We start from the raw sequence: 17,169 nt of genomic DNA on the forward strand, positions 1-17,169 counted from the left end.
TAAACTAATCTGGACAGACCTTCAGATTTTGATAAAAGTACACGTCCAGATAAAGAAAGATCTCTTAATAACCAGGAGTTAAATCTCTTTCCAATTGGCCCTTTCTTTCTGATCTTTGCTAACTGTAATACCAAGATATGTGATCACATCTTTTACAGGGATATTACATACCGAGTTTAAGTCACATCTTTTCAATGCAAATAATTCACATTTCCTAATATTCAGAGATAAAGCTGATACATGTGAGAAGGCATTAATACACTCAATAGCTTTCCTGGCTTCATTATGATCTTTCAAAAAATGGTGGTGTCATCAGGCAATTGTGAACATTTTATCTCTTTGTCTTGTATCTGAATACCCCTAAAACTATCCTTATTTATATGAAGTGCCATAACTTGTGTGACAAATAAAAATAAGAAAGGAGAAATTGGGCATCCTTGTTAAATTCCACGTCTAATGTCGAATCTTTGTGAAGTTCCATGGGATAATTTAACAGAGCTGTTACTATTATTGTAAAGTGTCTTAATTACACTTTGAAAATATTGACCAAAACCAAAAAATCAAAGAGTCTCAAAAATAAAATAATATTCAATTGTATCAAATGCCTTGTAAAAGTCTACAAATAAAATAAAGCTATCTTCCATAATGTGCTCATTGTAGTCTATCAAGTCCAGTACTAGTAGAATATTATTACATATATGTCTGCCCTTCATAAAACCAGACTGGGTATCATCAATGATTTGGTCAAGACCTTTTTTAAGTCCACGTGCTCTCACCACTGGTGTCCCCCAGGGCTCTGTTCTAGGCCCTCTCCTATTCTCGCTATACACCAAGTCACTTGGCTCTGTCATATCCTCACATGGTCTCTCCTATCATTGCTATGCAGACGACACACATTAATCTTCTCCTTTCCCCCTTCTGATAACCAGGTGGCGAATCGCATCTCTGCATGTCTGGCAGACATATCAGTGTGGATGACGGATCACCACCTCAAGCTGAACCTCGGCAAGACGGAGCTGCTCTTCCTCCGGGGAAGGACTGCCCGTTCCATGATCTCGCCATACGGTTGACAACTCCATTGTGTCCTCCTCCCAGAGTGCTAAGAACCTTGGCGTGATCCTGGACAACACCCTGTCGTTCTCAACTAACATAAAGGCGGTGACCCGTTCCTGTAGGTTCATGCTCTACAACATTCGTAGAGTACGACCCTGCCTCACACAGGAAGCGGCGCAGGTCCTAATCCAGGCACTTGTCATCTCCCGTCTGGAATTACTGCAGTGTTGCGTGGGCTTGCCTGTGCCATTAAACCCCTACAACTCATCCAGAACGCCGCAGCCCGTCTGGTGTTCAACCTTCCCAAGTTCTCTCACGTCACCCCGCTCCTCCGCTCTCTCCACTGGCTTCCAGTTGAAGCTCGCATCCGCTACAAGACCATGGTGCTTGCCTACGGAGCTGTGAGGGGAACGGCACCTCCGTACCTTCAGGCTCTGATCAGGCCCTACACCCAAACAAGGGCACTGCGTTCATCCACCTCTGGCCTGCTCGCCTCCCTACCTCTGAGGAAGTACAGTTCCCACTCAGCCCAGTCAAAACTGTTCGCTGCTCTGGCACCCCAATGGTGGAACAAACTCCTCACGACGCAGGTCAGCGGAGTCAATCACCACCTTCCGGAGACACCTGAAACCCACCTCTTTAAGGATACCTAGGATAGGATAAAGTAATCCTTCTAACCCCCCCCCTTAAAAGAGTTAGATGCACTATTGTAAAGTGGTTGTTCCACTGGATATCATAAGGTGAATGCACCAATTTGTAAGTCGCTCTGGATAAGAGCGTCTGCTAAATGACTTAAATGTAAATGTAAATAATTTTTTAAATTTCATTAATAGAAATAATTTCATCACCAAGACCTTTGGAAGTCTTCATCTATGAATTTTGCACAGTCTTTGACAGAGTCTAGAAAGGCAGATATGTCACTAGTAGGACAGGCATTACTGGTATAAAGGTTACCATAGAATTCTGAAACATATTTTGAAATATCTTTGGGGTTTTCATTTTCTTTGCCATCTATATTGAGCTTATGAATAGATGTAAATTCAGAATTTTTTCTTTCTAAATTGTAAAAGTATTGTATTTTTTTCACTTTCCTCCAACCATCTCCTTCTTGATCTTACAAATGCCCCTTTCGCTCTCTCTTCATACACTCGGTCCATTTCTAGTTGTAAAGAGAATAACTGACCCTTTCCTTCTTCATCAAGGTCTTCCATAGAGATTAGAGAAAGTATTTCCTTAACAAGTTTATCTTCCCTCAATCTTTTAAGTTCAGCAATTTCTTTACGTCTCTTCATGGCTGTTTGTCTTATTTCATACTTCATTAATTCCCAATATTTCCCATAAGACTTAAATAGTTGGGCTTTCCTCCAATTGTCTTGTATAATATCTTTGGCATCCATCTTGAAATGATCATTTTCCAACAGTCTACTATTGAGTTTCCAATAACTCCAATTCGGTTTAACATCAGATCCATGAATATTTAAAGATAAGAATATAACTTTATGATCAGTAAGAATTGATGGTTCGATTGATACCTTGACTACAGAATTATCTCATGAATTTGAAATCAACACGAAGTCAATTCTTGACTGTCTGAACATGTCCTTGTTACTCCAAGTGAATTCCTTTTTATCAGGATATTTAGATCTCCAAATATCGACTAATCCAAGACATAGGTTATTAAACTCAGAATTAACTATGCTGGATATGTTAGAAGGGGGATATCTGTCAATCATCACATTAGATACAGAATTAAAATCTCCACCTACGATAATTTTGATATCCTGAAATACACCTATAACTCTAATAATGTCTTCTTCAAAGTCTTTAAATAATATCCTGTTGTTTTGTTTGTTGTTGGATGCATAAATATTCCCTAATCAATCAATCAATCAATCAAATGTATTTTATATCGCCCTTCGTACATCAGCTAATATCTCGAAGTGCTGTACAGAAACGCAGCCTAAAACCCCAAACAGCAAGCAATGCAAGTGTAGAAGCACGGCGGCTAGGAAAAACTCCCTAGAAAGGCCAAAACCTAGGAAGAAACCTAGAGAGGAACCAGGCTATGAGGGGTGGCCAGTCCTCTTCTGGCTGTGCCGGGTGGAGATTATAACAGAACATGGCCAAGATGTTCAAATGTTCATAAATGACCAGCATGGTCAAATAATAATAATCACAGAAGTTATCGAGGGTGTAGCAAGTCAGCACCTCAGGAGTAAATGTCAGTTGGCTTTTCATAGCCGATCATTAAGAGTATCTCTACCGCTCCTGCGGTCTCTAGAGAGTTGAAAACAGCAGGTCTGGGACAGGTAGCACGTCCGGTGGACAGGTCAGGGTTCCATAGCCGCAGGCAGAACAGTTGAAACCTAATAAAAACATTTCACTGTTGAAATTTACTGTTGAAATTAACCAATGTCCAGAGTGGTGAGTCTTACTACTGATGACCTTCCCTTTAAATGCACCTCTTAAAACTGCTACACCTGCAGAGTGGTTGTTGCCATATGATGACCAGATATCGTTACCCCATTGATTTTTCCAAAAAGATAGATCGGAAGAACAAGCATGAGTCTCTTGTAAAAAGTAAAAGTCTGCATTAAACCGTTTGCAATACAGGAAAATAGCCTTACGCTTGAGTAAATTACGAATAAAAAAATATATATATATTCCCAAACGATGGACGATGTCTACATTTTCCTGAAGTTTTGCTTTTGATTGGGGAATGACAGCTCCACAGATGTCAACAACTCTGCATTTGATGTCCTCACCCYCCTGCTCTGGAATTCCATGGAGCCTCAGGTTCCACCTGCGCTGGTATGTCTCCGCCTCGAGTTCAGCCACCTTCTTTTCATTTTCCTAGCAGATAACTTCCACTTTCTTCATGTCACTTTTGAGGGTTTTCACTTCTCCAAAGATAAAGTCAACAGATTTTTTAATGGCCTCAATTTTCATCGTATTCTCCCTAACCATGACCTCCAAGCCATTTGCCCTTTAATCTATCTTTGCTGTCAAAAGCATTACAATATTGTTTTGCATGTCAAGAAGTGACATACCCTCTTGGCCTCTCATCTTTTCCCCCTGGGGCTTGACTGGAGTGCCGGGGTCGTAAGGTAAAGGCCTGAGCTGGGGACTGGAGGGGCGCAAGTTGTGAGCATTGCTGTCCGTGCTCACCACATTTTCATCACCCATTGCACTATTTCCCCCCAACAGTTACATTCTGAAGAGGAGTACCCAAAATCATACTATCTTTTGTGGTTAATTGTCCATCTGACAATCTCTCCATTTCTTTCCTTTTGGTTCTGGTCGTGGCAGTTTCCATGTACGTTCGACAAGATAGTTTTTGAGCTAGCTAGCTTATCAGGCTATCTAGTGTTGTCGCAAACTTAGTTTTAGAGGTGAATAACTTGCAGAAAGTAATCAATTACTTTGGTAAATAAACAAAAAAATATTAATACGGGGTTTTATGACCGTAGAAATATTCCAATGGCGATAATTGGGTAAAGAAATCCAATAATTCCTTCAGCTACCAAAACAAATTATCTGCACTGGCCGCCATCTTGCGCGCCCTCGGCTGAAATAGTACTCACACACACACAACTATTTCATGTTTCTAAATTAGTTATTTATTCAGACCCAAGGGTACTGCTATGGGATCCCCTATGGCTCATAACTATGATAATGTGTATGTGGGTTACATGGAGAAACAGTCTATTCTCAATCCTCTCAAATGTTTTCTTGCCTAACATTATTATTTGGAAACGGTACATTGATGATATTTATTTTCTATGGAGGGGTAATGCAAAACAGCTCAAGGCATTCCATGCTTTTCTTAACTCTTGTTCTGAGCACCTGAGATTTACTATGCAATCTGACACATCTGTCAAATCAGTTTCCTTGAACTTCTGATTTTGTGTGAGGATAATTTTCTATACACTGATCTTTACACGAAACCCACTGATCGTAACAGTTTGTTGAGTGCTGAGAGCTGTCACCCGCTCTCCAAGGAAAACGTTTGCCCTACAGCCAATTCTGTCGAATCAAAACAATTTGCAAAAAACAATCAGATGTCGACAGAAATATGGCTGAGACGCAAAGAAGATTCAAGGAGGGGGGGCACAAAAATGGTCAGATTAATACTGCCATTAAGAAAATCCCTAATAAATCGAGACATGATCTCTTTCAAGGACAGTCCCGCAAAAAGAAGCATTCTTGCGTTCATACTGCCCACTATTCAAAGTGCTCTGAACAAATTGTGGGAATCGTTCAAACATTGGCACATTCTAAAATCCGATGACAGTATCGGTAATGTGTTTTCGGTCTCTGCCTTGGTCGTATTCTCGCGGGACAGAAGTCTCAGAGATCAATTGGTAAACTCTGATTTCCCACTCCAAAATACCCTGCACAACGTCTATTTGCGCCTCTACCGGATAGAAACTACAAGTGTAATGGCTGCGCTCAATGCAATGGCACTTACACATGTGGATCCTTCAAAACACCCCCAAACAGGGAAACAAATCCCAATGAATGGTGTTATCACGTGCTCCACTAAGGCAGTTATTTATCTTATAACTTGTCCTTGTGGTAAAAATTACGTGGGTAAAACGAAGCGCAAATTAAAAGTACGAATCTCGGAGTATCGTAGCATTAGGTGCAAAAACTTGGCGGCCCACTTTTTGGGAGCGAACCACTCGATTTCGTCCCTACGTTATATCAGCATCGAACACTTCACCCTCCCTATGAAAGGGGTGACCTCGACAATTTATGGTTAAAACGAGAGGCTGCCTGGATATTTCATTTAAAGACCCTTGCTGCCTTCGGTCTCAACGTAGACCTTGATTTGAAGTCATTTTTGTGATTTTGCTATTCATTGAAAATGTTTGTAGGACTATGTAGCAAAATTATATCTATGATCCTGTGCTATCCATTTATGTTTTTTTATATGTTATATTTGCATCTGTAAATTAACAAATGATATCAAGCCGCACCCAGACATGATTACAGACACCTGTGTGTGTCCTTTGACACTATATAAACTAGTGACCCGCAGTGTTCGTCATTATACCCTGATGAAGACAGCTTGTCTGCCGAAACGTTGGTTATTCAATTATTGCATCTGAGCTCCTAGAGTGTGCGGCTCTCCTTTTCACGGATGTACTAAATACCGTCATATAGGCCATTAAGTTACTCACTCACTCATTTCCCCTCGGACACGATCTTGTGGATGTCGCGTGAGATGGATGTGATTTTGATGCGCAGGCAGTCCTCCGATTGATTTATGTGAAAGCTGGTCCTGTCCTGAGTTTATATTGCATTCATAGAGGAAAATGAGGACTCGCAGGTGTAAGTCGATACGAACATTGTTAGCACATAAAATGCAAGTGTCTTTATTAGCTGTATTCCTCTGAGCATGCCACCCAAAACACATCCCTGATTTTAGCTCGATGTCTGGAATTCAATCAGCTCAGTTTGAATTACGGCCGCATCCAGCAAGGGTATCGTTTTCTTAGCAAGGGATGATAATTATCCACCTGGGCGGATAGAGAAGTGTAACAGGGTTATATTGGTGATTCCCCTTGCCACTTTATTGTTAAGCCAATGGGTTTTTGGTTTTAGTTTTGTCTTGCCTTCACCTACCCAACATGGCATCTTATTGGCTGGTTTGCGTGACTTGCTTACGAGTGAGGATATTTCAGTTAGACTCGTCCCAGTGAACAAGCACCAAACCAGCGGTAAATTGTTGGTTGCAAAGTACTGTACGTCAAAAGTGATGTTTATACTCCCAAGTGATGATTTAAATGTACAATTTATATCAATTTGTTTGTAAATGTTATTCGAACATCACACAAGATGCAGCGTTTTTTGGTGAATATTTATTGTGCATTTTGTTGTAGAGAATTCCCGCCAATACTAGTTAGCAACTTACTGTGTCTGGTGGGGGGGCTTCGTATATTTTGTACAGTGCGTTAGTGCAGAGTTGGATGGTGAGCCGTACATTGCATGACGTGCAATTTTGTGCTGTTTCTATCAGGTACAGAATCATGTACAAACGCAATGATATCCTTGGGCATGTTGTAGTCTTCAAATCTGGCGAAGTTGTTCCTCAACTGCTTGATGAACCCCTCCAAGTTGCAACCTGGTCCCTTGTTTCTTCAGTGTGCTGAAGTGTAGTAGCCTTCCAGATGACAAGTACAAATCGAACAACCGAAGTTTCCTAAGAATGGCCTTAAGTTGTTCCACCATGTCTATGACTGTTTAACCTTTTTCTTGTAACTGGAGATTTAACGCGTTTAAGTGACAGAATGTCAGTAAAAAAAACGGCAACATTTTCATTGCAAATAAGATGGTAAGGTGAACCCATATGTCTCTGTACATTCACTGAAACTACGATTTTCATTATCCACCTTTTTGATACTTTTGAGTTACATTTTCTCTGGCTATCAAGCCTATTGTTCTGAACGAATGTTGACTTTAAAAAAAGTAGTGTAGCCCAGTGGCAAGCTGTRGTTCAATGCAGGTGGGGCATTAATATGTCACAAAAGTTTGCAAACAATGTAAAAAATATATATATATTAAGTTAATAAAGCTGCGTACAAACATGGTCTCTTTTGATTTCTTAAGGCAGCTCCAAAATGCAGGTGTTTCAGCCTAGCTCAGTGCTTTCTGTGGTGGGAAAATACAGAACATTGCACCATGATTGGCTCAGTGTTCTGCCACTCATGGAGACACTACGTCACCACCAAGTCTAAGGGTAGAGCTCTAAAATTCTAGTCCCTTGTACTGCCATAGAGTTGCATTAGAAGTGCCCATCCAAGAAGACTCGAGGTCAATGGCCACAAATGTCAAATCAAGTTATATCTACAGTAGCTTTGATTGGACTTTCAAAATCTTAGCTAGCAGTCATGAATCAAGTCGACAATCTACTGGCAAATCCTTATATGAAGAGAAATAATGAGAAAATAYWTAAAACGTATCAGTGCTCGTCGGCCATTGCAGATTCCAAATTCAACAATGAGTGGTTTGGAAGGAATCGGTGGCTAACTGCAAGCATTGCAAAGCAATCATTAGCCTGCTATTCAGTGGCGTGGCTGTGTGGTCCCAAGTCTAAGATTAAGGGTCTATTTTCCTAGTTTAAAGTTATAGAAATTAAACATTGGTCTTGCTGTCAATGAAGCATGATTTGTGCTGTGCTCAAAACAACTCAGAACTGCAAAATTTTACTTTAGTGAGTTCAAGACAACTGGGAACTCGGGGGGGGGAAATGAGCTACAACTGGGAAAATTGTTTTAACTTTCATCCAACTTGGAATTTTAAATCGGGAACTTGGGCCTCTTTCTAGCGCTACGACCTGAAAATCACTTACATCATCATGATTCACCCCCCCCCCCCCCCCCCCCCCCCCCCCCCCCCCCCGAGTTCCCAGTTGTCTTGAAAGCACCATAAATCCAGAGAATGCCAGACTTTGATGACAAAATTTGCACACGAATGCCCGCTGCGCCACCTTCCTGTTCAAGTGAGCACAGCACAAGGTGAGTCCAAATATGTCTTGTATGCTGCTGCATAAATGATGTAATATGCAAGGGAGATATGTATAATGTAGCTAAGAAAGTAATGCTAAGTATGTTGTGTTGTATGCTGTTAGTAGCCCATGTGTCTGCCCCACCCTAATAATTTGGTCTATTTTCACCTCTTAATTTAGCCTACTGTTCTGACTTGGTGGTGCACATGTAGCCTATAACCTGTTTTTGAAAAATGTAATCATTGAATATAGTAAGAGTTTTCATTGTCTGCTTATATTTCCCCTTTACTTATCCTACAGTTCTGACTTGGTGTACAGGGAGAACACTGTAAGAACGGTCCATGTTCTGAAATCTGTCGCTGTACATTTTCAGAAGTGCTGAACAAAGTTATATTGACTACGTCCTTCCTAGCTCGCTCATTGTTGTCTTAATCGAAATTACGAATGGCCTCTTATGCAATTGTCGTCCCCTTATGCCATAGTTTGTACATCTCAATTGTCAGTAGAAATCACATTTGTTTAATTAAACAAGTCAGCCATATCAGCAGTTTAAGTCAGTAAATCAGGCTGAATGAACTGTTTCGCTGCCAGACAAGGCTCAGTTGATAGCCAGGTGTAGCAGTGGTATAGTGCAATTAATGTATTGTTTATTGTTGTGACTTTGCTGGCATGCATCCCACATTTATTTTATTTTTTGGCCCCACCAAGATTTACAGGCTAAAATCGCCACTATTGTAGCCTACAGTAGGCTACAGTAGCCCTGTTTTTCCCCACCAATCAATGCACAGAGAAATATACACAAATAATAATTGAATAGATACATGGTGATTTTTATGAGCGTAATCAGATCAAAATTATTGTTCTTGTCACAGAATTTTATGTACTAATCAGATATTAAACATTTTGGTCAATTTGTAGTGTAGGCCAATTAATTGTGCTAATTATGTTCTGGCCGACCGACTATTAGCTCAGAAAAAAATTGGCCCAAGGCGAAACCTAATTGATGAACCCTAAAGTATAGTCTGAGCCATTGTAGTACAGTGGCTTGCGAAAGTATTCACCCCCTTGGCATTTTTCCTATTTTGTTGCCTTACAACCTGGAATTAAAGTAGATTTTTATTTTTTATATTATTTGATTTACACAACATGCCTACCACTTTGAAGATGCAAAATATGTTTTATTGGGAAACAAACAAGAAATAAGACAAAAAAACAGAACTTGAGTGTGCATAACTATTCACCCACCCAAAGTCAATACTTTATAGAGCCACCTTTTGCAGCAATTACAGCTGCAAGTCTCTTGGGGTAGTTTAGTTTATTAATTCGACCATTTAAAAAAAACAAGCTCACATAAAACTTGAAAAAGCCATACATGCACATGAAGAAAATCATCGAGGATAACACACAAAGTCTGGGACTTAATTCCATTGTGGTCCTCTTGAGACAAGATGGCTAGACAAGATCGAACACAGTATGGCAGTGAAATAATAAAACAAAAACAGAAGGTCTATCATCATTCCAGTTACATTATAGGGGTTATTCATATGGGCACAGAAGACATCAAACAAATTTTTACTTTATTTTAAAGCTGCCCAGAGGATGTTGTTTTTATGGGCAGAGGCAACTCATTCCATTCTGAGGCTCCAGTATACAAGAAAGTACCTTTCCCAGCGATACTCCTAAACCTGTATAAACACACAGCAACACCTGATCTGGTGCTGTGATTGTGTGCATCCCTAACACGAGGAAAGTAATCACTTCGATATCTGGGCGCTAGACCATAAATACTCCTGTCAACCAAACCTAGTCTAATCTGGGACACCCTAGCCTCAACAGGCAGCCAGTTTAGTTCCTGAAAGCAGCTCCTACCTATGTGAGTACGTGGACTCACCTTCAATACTAGCCCAGAATAAGCTGATCAGGGTATCTGGAACTTCCCCTTCATAAGTTTAGATAAGCCCCCAAACCAGAAAGTACTAGCATAGTCAAAATGGCATTGAATGAGGGCTGTAGCTAGCACTTTCATGGAGTCCTTATCAAGCAGCTTGGACTTTCTAGACAAAAACTTAGTCCTGATATTAACCTTTCCTAGCACCTTTTTGACCATGCTCACACCTCCCATGCTTCCATCAAGGATACATCCCAAGTAGCTAACAGAGGTTTTAGTAGTCAGCACCTCACCCCCTAACTCCACTCTGATTTCAGACGACCTACACAATTTAGGTTTGGGTCCAAAAACAATTGCTTCAGTTTTCCCTAAGTGCAGAGAGCTTATTATCTCCAAGCCATTTGCTAATGTTAGTAAGCTCTGTGCTAAGTATGCTCTCCAACATAGTGTTACTTTTGTGAGACACCAAAAGTGTAGAGTCATCCGCATAAAGAAAAAGACGGCAAGAACAAGCATCTGCCATATCATTAATATACTATAAAAACAGCAGAGGCCCAAGCACGCTCCCCTGCGGAAGGCCACAACTCATTGGTTTTGCCTGAGGCAGTAAACCATTAATCTCTAACACTTGCTCCCTTCCTGATAAATAGGACTTTACCCAGCCTAGAGGGATACTGCTTAACCCCAGTGCCTCCAGTTTGGAGATTAGGAGACAGTGGATACCTGTATCAAAAGCCTTCTGTAGGTCAAGCAGTACCATTCCACACAGATTCCCCTCATCAATCTCTTTCCCGATGAAGTCAGTCAAGTAAAGTAGACATGAATCAGTGGACTATGTTTTTCTAAAACCTGACTGAAAATCATACATTAGACCCTGTTTGTTAACATATTCATACATTTGCTCATGTACAATTCTCTCCAGGATCTTTGATGTTACACAGAGGATAGATACAGGCCTATAATTCCCAGGGTCAGACTTTATCCCCTTCTTATACAGAGGTATAACTTTAGCTTGTTTCATGTCCCTGGGAAAGGTGCCTTGTTCAAGAGAGAGATTAACGATATGCGTAATACAAGGGCCAATTTGCTCAGCAGAATCTATAAGAAACCTTGCAGGAATATTATCCAGGCCTGTGGCTTTGAAGCATTTAAGCTCTGCCAGCATACTGACTATTTTGGCTGTTGCTACCTTTGCAAAAGAAAAAGAGTTTGGCTGAACCCCTACTCTACATAATACTTCTTGACTTGGTTGCTTCCATACAAACCAGAACTGGTGGGCAGCTTGCTAACCAGCTTGCTGGCAACAGAAGTAAAAAAAAAATTGTTGAATTCATTGGCAACCTCTGCTTTTTCATATACCAGCTCCCCCTTGATGTTCAGTCCAATACTGTTTAGTTTGTTTTTGGTAGTACTACTACAGCCTAGTTCCTTAAATGATTTCCAAAGCTTTTTAAGGGCATTTTTGTTCTCAATTATTTTCTCAGCAAAGTAACCCCTCTTAGCTTCATCCATCCTGCTCTGTGCTTCATTTATGTGATGTTTATATAGGACAAAATCATGCTGCTCTTGAGAGTTCTTACATTTTTTAAAAGGCCTTATTCCTTGCTTGGATAGATTCTAGAATCTCATGCAGGTGTGTCTTTATAAGCTTGGCACATCTAGACACAGTGATTTTTGCCTTTGCCCATTCTTCAAGGCAAACCTGCTCCAGCTCCTTCAAGTTGGATGTGTTCTGCTGGTCTACAGCAATTTTTAAGTCATACCACAGATTCTCAATTGGATTGAGGTCTGAGCTTTGACAAGGCCATTCCAAGTCATTTAAATGTTTCCCCTTAAACCACTCAAGTGTTGCTTTAGCAGTATGCTTCGGAAGGTCATTGTCCTGCTGGAAGGTGAACCTCCGACCCAGTCTCAAATCTCTGGAAGAGTGAAACAGGTTTCCCTCATGATTTTCCCTGTTATTAGCACCATCCATCATTCCTTCAATTCTAACCAGTTTCCCAGTCCCTGCCGATGGAAAAACATCCCCACAGCCTGATGCTGCCACCACCATGCTTCACTGTGGGGATGGTGTTGGATTTGCGCCAGACATAGCGTTTTCCTTGATGGCCAAAAAGCTCAATTTTAGTCTCATCTGACCAGAGTACCTTCTTCCATATGTTTGGGGAGTCTCCTACATGCCTTTCGGCGAACACCAAACGTGTTTGATAATTTTTTTCTTTAAGCACTGACTTTTTTTTATGGCCACCCTTCCATAAAGCCCAACTTTGGAGTGTACGGCTTAAAGTGGTCTTATGGACAGATACTCCAATCTTCGCTGTGGAGCTTTGCAGCTCCTTCAGGGTTATCTTTGGTCTCTTTGTTGTCTCTCTGATTAATGTCCTCCTTGCCTGGTCTGTGAGTTTTGGTGGGCGGCCCTCTCTTGGCAGGATTGTTGTGGTGACATATTCTTTCTATTTTTTAAATAATGGATTTAATGGTGCTCCGTGGGATGTTCAAAGTTTCAGGTATTTTTTTATAACCCAAGCCTGATCTGTACTTATCCACAACTTTGTCCCTGACCTGTTTGGAAAGCTCTTTGGTCTTCATGGTGCCGCTTGCTTGGTGGTGCCTCTTGCTTAGTGGTGTTGCAGACTCTGGGGCGGTTCGGAACAGGTGTGTGTGAAAATACATTTGAAGTCGGAAGTTTACATACACTTAGGTTGGAGTCATTAAAACTCATTCTTCAACGACTCCACAAATTTCTTGTTAACAAACTATAGTTTTGGCAAGTCGGTTAGGACATCTACTTTGTGCATGACACAAGTAATTTTTCCAACAATTGTTTACAGACAGGTTATTTCACTTATAATTCACTGTATCACAATTACAGTGGGTCAGAAGTTTACATACACTAAGTTGACTGCCTTTAAACAGCTTGGGAAATTCTGGAAAATTATGTCATGGCTTTAGAAGCTTCTGATAGGCGAATTAACATCATTTGAGTCAATTGGAGGTGTACCTGTGGATGTATTTCAAGGCCCATTTTCAAACTCAGTGCCTCTTTGCTTGACATCATGGGAAAATCTGAAGAATTCAGCCAAGAACTCAGAAAAAAAATTGCAGACCTCCACAAGTCTAGTTCATCCTTGGGAGGAATTTCCAAACACCTGAAGGTAACACGTTCATCTGTACAAACAATAGTACGCAAGTATAAACACCATCGGACCACACAGCCGTCGTACCGCTCAGAAAGGAGACGCGTTCTGTCTCCTAGAGATGAACGTACTTCCGTGCGAAAAGTGCAAATAAATCCCAGAACAACAGCAAAGGACCTTGTGAAGATGCTGGAGGAAACGGGTACAAAAGTATCTATATCCACAGTAAAACGAGTCCTATATCGACATAAGCTGAAAGGCCGCTCAGCAAGGAAGAAGCCACTGCTCCAAAACCACCATAAAAAAGCTAGACTACGGTTTGCAGCTGCACATGGGGACAAATATTGTACTTTTTGGGGAAATGTCCTCTGGTCTGAGGAAACAAAAATATAACTGTTTGGCCATAATGACCATCGTTATGTTTGGAGGAAAAAGCTTGCAAGCAGAAGAACACCATCCCAACCGTGAAGCATGGGGGTGGCAGCATCATGTTGTGGGGTTGCTTTGCTGCAGGAGGGACTGGTGCACTTCCCAAAATAGATGGCATCAGGTAGGAAGGTTATGTGGATATATTGAAGCAACATCTCAAGACATCAGTTAGGAAGTTAAAGCTTGGTCGCAAATGGGTCTTCCAAATGGACAATGACCACAAGCATACTTCCAAAGTTGTGGAAAAATGGCTTAAGGACAACAGAGTCAAGGTATTGGAGTGGCCATCACAAAGCCCTGACCTCAATCCTATAGAAAATTTGAGGGCAGAACTGAAAAAGCGTGTGTGAGCAAGGAGGCGTACAAACCTGACTCAGTTACACCAGCTCTGTCAGGAGGAATGGGCCAGAATTCACCCAACTTATTTGGGGAAGCTTGTGGAAGGCTACCTGAAACGTTTGACGTTTGAGTGTAAGTAAACTTCTGCCAGGAGAATGCTACCTGCCCGAATGCGTAGTGGCAACTGTAAAGTTTGGTGGAGGAATAATGGTCTGGGGCTGTTTTTCATGGTTTGGACTAAGCCCCTTAGTTCCAGTGAAGGGAGATCTTAACGCTATGGCATATGACATTCTAGAATATTCTGTGCTTTCAAGTACACTAACGCTTATAAGAAATCCCGCTACGCCCTCCAACGAACCATCAAACAGGCAAAGCGTCAATACAGGGCTAAGATCAAATCCTATTAAACCGGCTCTGATGCACGTCAGATGTGGCAGGGCTTGCAAACTATCACGGATTACAAAGGGAAACCCAGCCACTAGCCGCCCAGTGACGTGAGCCTACCACACCAGCTAAATGCATTCTACGCTCGCTTTGAGGCAAGCAACGCTGAACCATGCGTGAGAGCACCAGCTGTTCCAGATGACTGTGTGATCACTCTCCGTAGCCAATGTGAGTAAGACCTTTAAACAGGTTATCATTTACAGACATATTATCAGGACGCATGCGCTGGCATGTGCTGACAAGTGTATTCATAGATATTTTCAACCTCTGCCTGACCCAGTCTGTAATACCTACCTGTTTCAAGGAGACCACCATAGTCCCTATGCCCAAGAACGTCAAGGTAACCTGTCTAAATGACTTTCGCCCCGTAGCACTCACATCTAGAGCCATGAAATGCTTTGAAAGGCTCATTGCTCACAACATCAGCTCAGACACCTTGGAGCCACTCCAATTTGCTTACCGCCCCAACAGATGCACAGATGATGCAATCTCTTTTGCACTCCACACTGCCCTTTCCCACCTGGACAAAAGGAACACCTATTTGAGAATGCTGTTCATTGACTACAGCTCAGCGTTCAACACCATAGTGCCCTTGAAGCTCATCACTAAGCTAAGGTCCCTGGGACTGAACACCTACCTCTGCAACTGGTCCCTGGACTTCCCGACTGGCCGCACACTGGTGGTGAGGATAGACAACGACAAATCCGTCATGCTGACCCTCAACACGGGGCCATGCAGGTGTGCGTGCTTAGTCCCCTCCTGTACTCCCTGTTCACCCACGACTGCATGGCCGCGCACAACTCCAACGCCATCCATTAAGTTTTCAGATGACACAACAGTGATATGCCTGATATAATCAAATGAAAATGTATTGTTCACATACAAATATTTAGCAGATGTTATTGCAGGTGTAGCGAAATGATTGTAACTACGATGACTGCTGACTATGATGAGAAAGCCTATAGGGAGGTGGTCAGAGACCTGGCAGTGTGGTGCCAGGACAACAACCTCTCCCTCAATGTCAGTAAGACAAAGGAGCTGATCTTGGACTACAGGAAACGAAGGGCTGAGCACAGGGCTGCTGCAATTTCGACAGGGCTGTAGCGGAGATTAGAGAGCTTCAAGTTCCTCGGTGTCCACATCACTAAGGATCTATCATTGTCCAAACACACCAACACTGTCGTGAAGAAGGCACAACCACACCTTTTCCCCCACAGGAGGCTGAAAAGCTTTGGCATGGGTCCTCAGATCCTCAATGTTCTACAGTTGCACCATTGAGAGCATCTTGACTGGCTGCATCACGGCTTGATATGGCAACTGCTTCATATCTGACCGCAAGCCACTATAGAGGGTATTTTGTACAGTCCAGTACATCACTGTGGCCGAGCTCCCTGCCATCCAGGTCCTCTTTATACCAGGCAGTGTCAGAGGAAGACCCCATAAAATGTCAGACGCCAGCCACTCAAGCCGTAGACTGTTCTCTCTGCTACCGCACGGCAAGCCATCAGGACCCTGAACAGCTTCTACKCCCAACCCATAAGACTTCTAAACAAGATTCTCAAATGGCTACCCGGACTACCTGCATTGGCCCTCAGAGTGGGGGACTGGGGGTGGTGCCAAAGGTGCAACCATACTGTTACAGATGACAAAAGGGAAATAATATATTGTTGCCATGTCAGCAGGAAAAATACCTCTAATATTTAATAATCTCCCCATGATTAACCAGGAAGTCAGGATAGAATGGGTATCATCACCAACCCGTATTCTGCAGTCTTAGTAATGTTGAAATGAGGGCAGGCTTTTTGGCTCAATTGTAGAGAAAAGCTATCTGGATTGAGCAACTCAAATCAAATGTTATTTGTCACATGCGCCGAATACAACAGGTGTAGGTAGACCTTACAGTGAAAGGCTTAATCACAAGCCCTTGACCAACAATGCAGTTTTAAGAAAAATACCTAAAAAATTAAGTAAAAAATAATTTAAGAGCAGCATTAAAATGACAATAGCGAGGCTATATACAGGGGGTACCGGCACAGAGTCAATGTGCGGGGACACCGGTTAGTTGAGGTAATTGAGGTAATATATACATGTGGGTAGAGTTTAAAGTGACTTATGCATAGATAATGGAGAGTTGCAGCAGCGTAAAAGAGGGGAGCAATGCATGTAGTCTGGGTAGACATTTGATTAGATGTTCAGCAGTCTTATGGCTTGGGGGTAGAAGCTGTTTAGAAGCCTCTTGGCCTAGACTTGGTGCTCCGGTACCGCTTTTCATGCGGTAGCAGAGAGAACAGTATGACTAGGGTGGCTGGAGTCTTTGACAATTTTTTGGGCCTTCCTTTGAGACAACACCTGGTATAAAGGTCCTG

This window comes from Salvelinus sp. IW2-2015, linkage group LG1 (assembly GCF_002910315.2).
Source record: "Salvelinus sp. IW2-2015 linkage group LG1, ASM291031v2, whole genome shotgun sequence".
NCBI classification, from domain to species: domain Eukaryota; kingdom Metazoa; phylum Chordata; class Actinopteri; order Salmoniformes; family Salmonidae; genus Salvelinus; species Salvelinus sp. IW2-2015.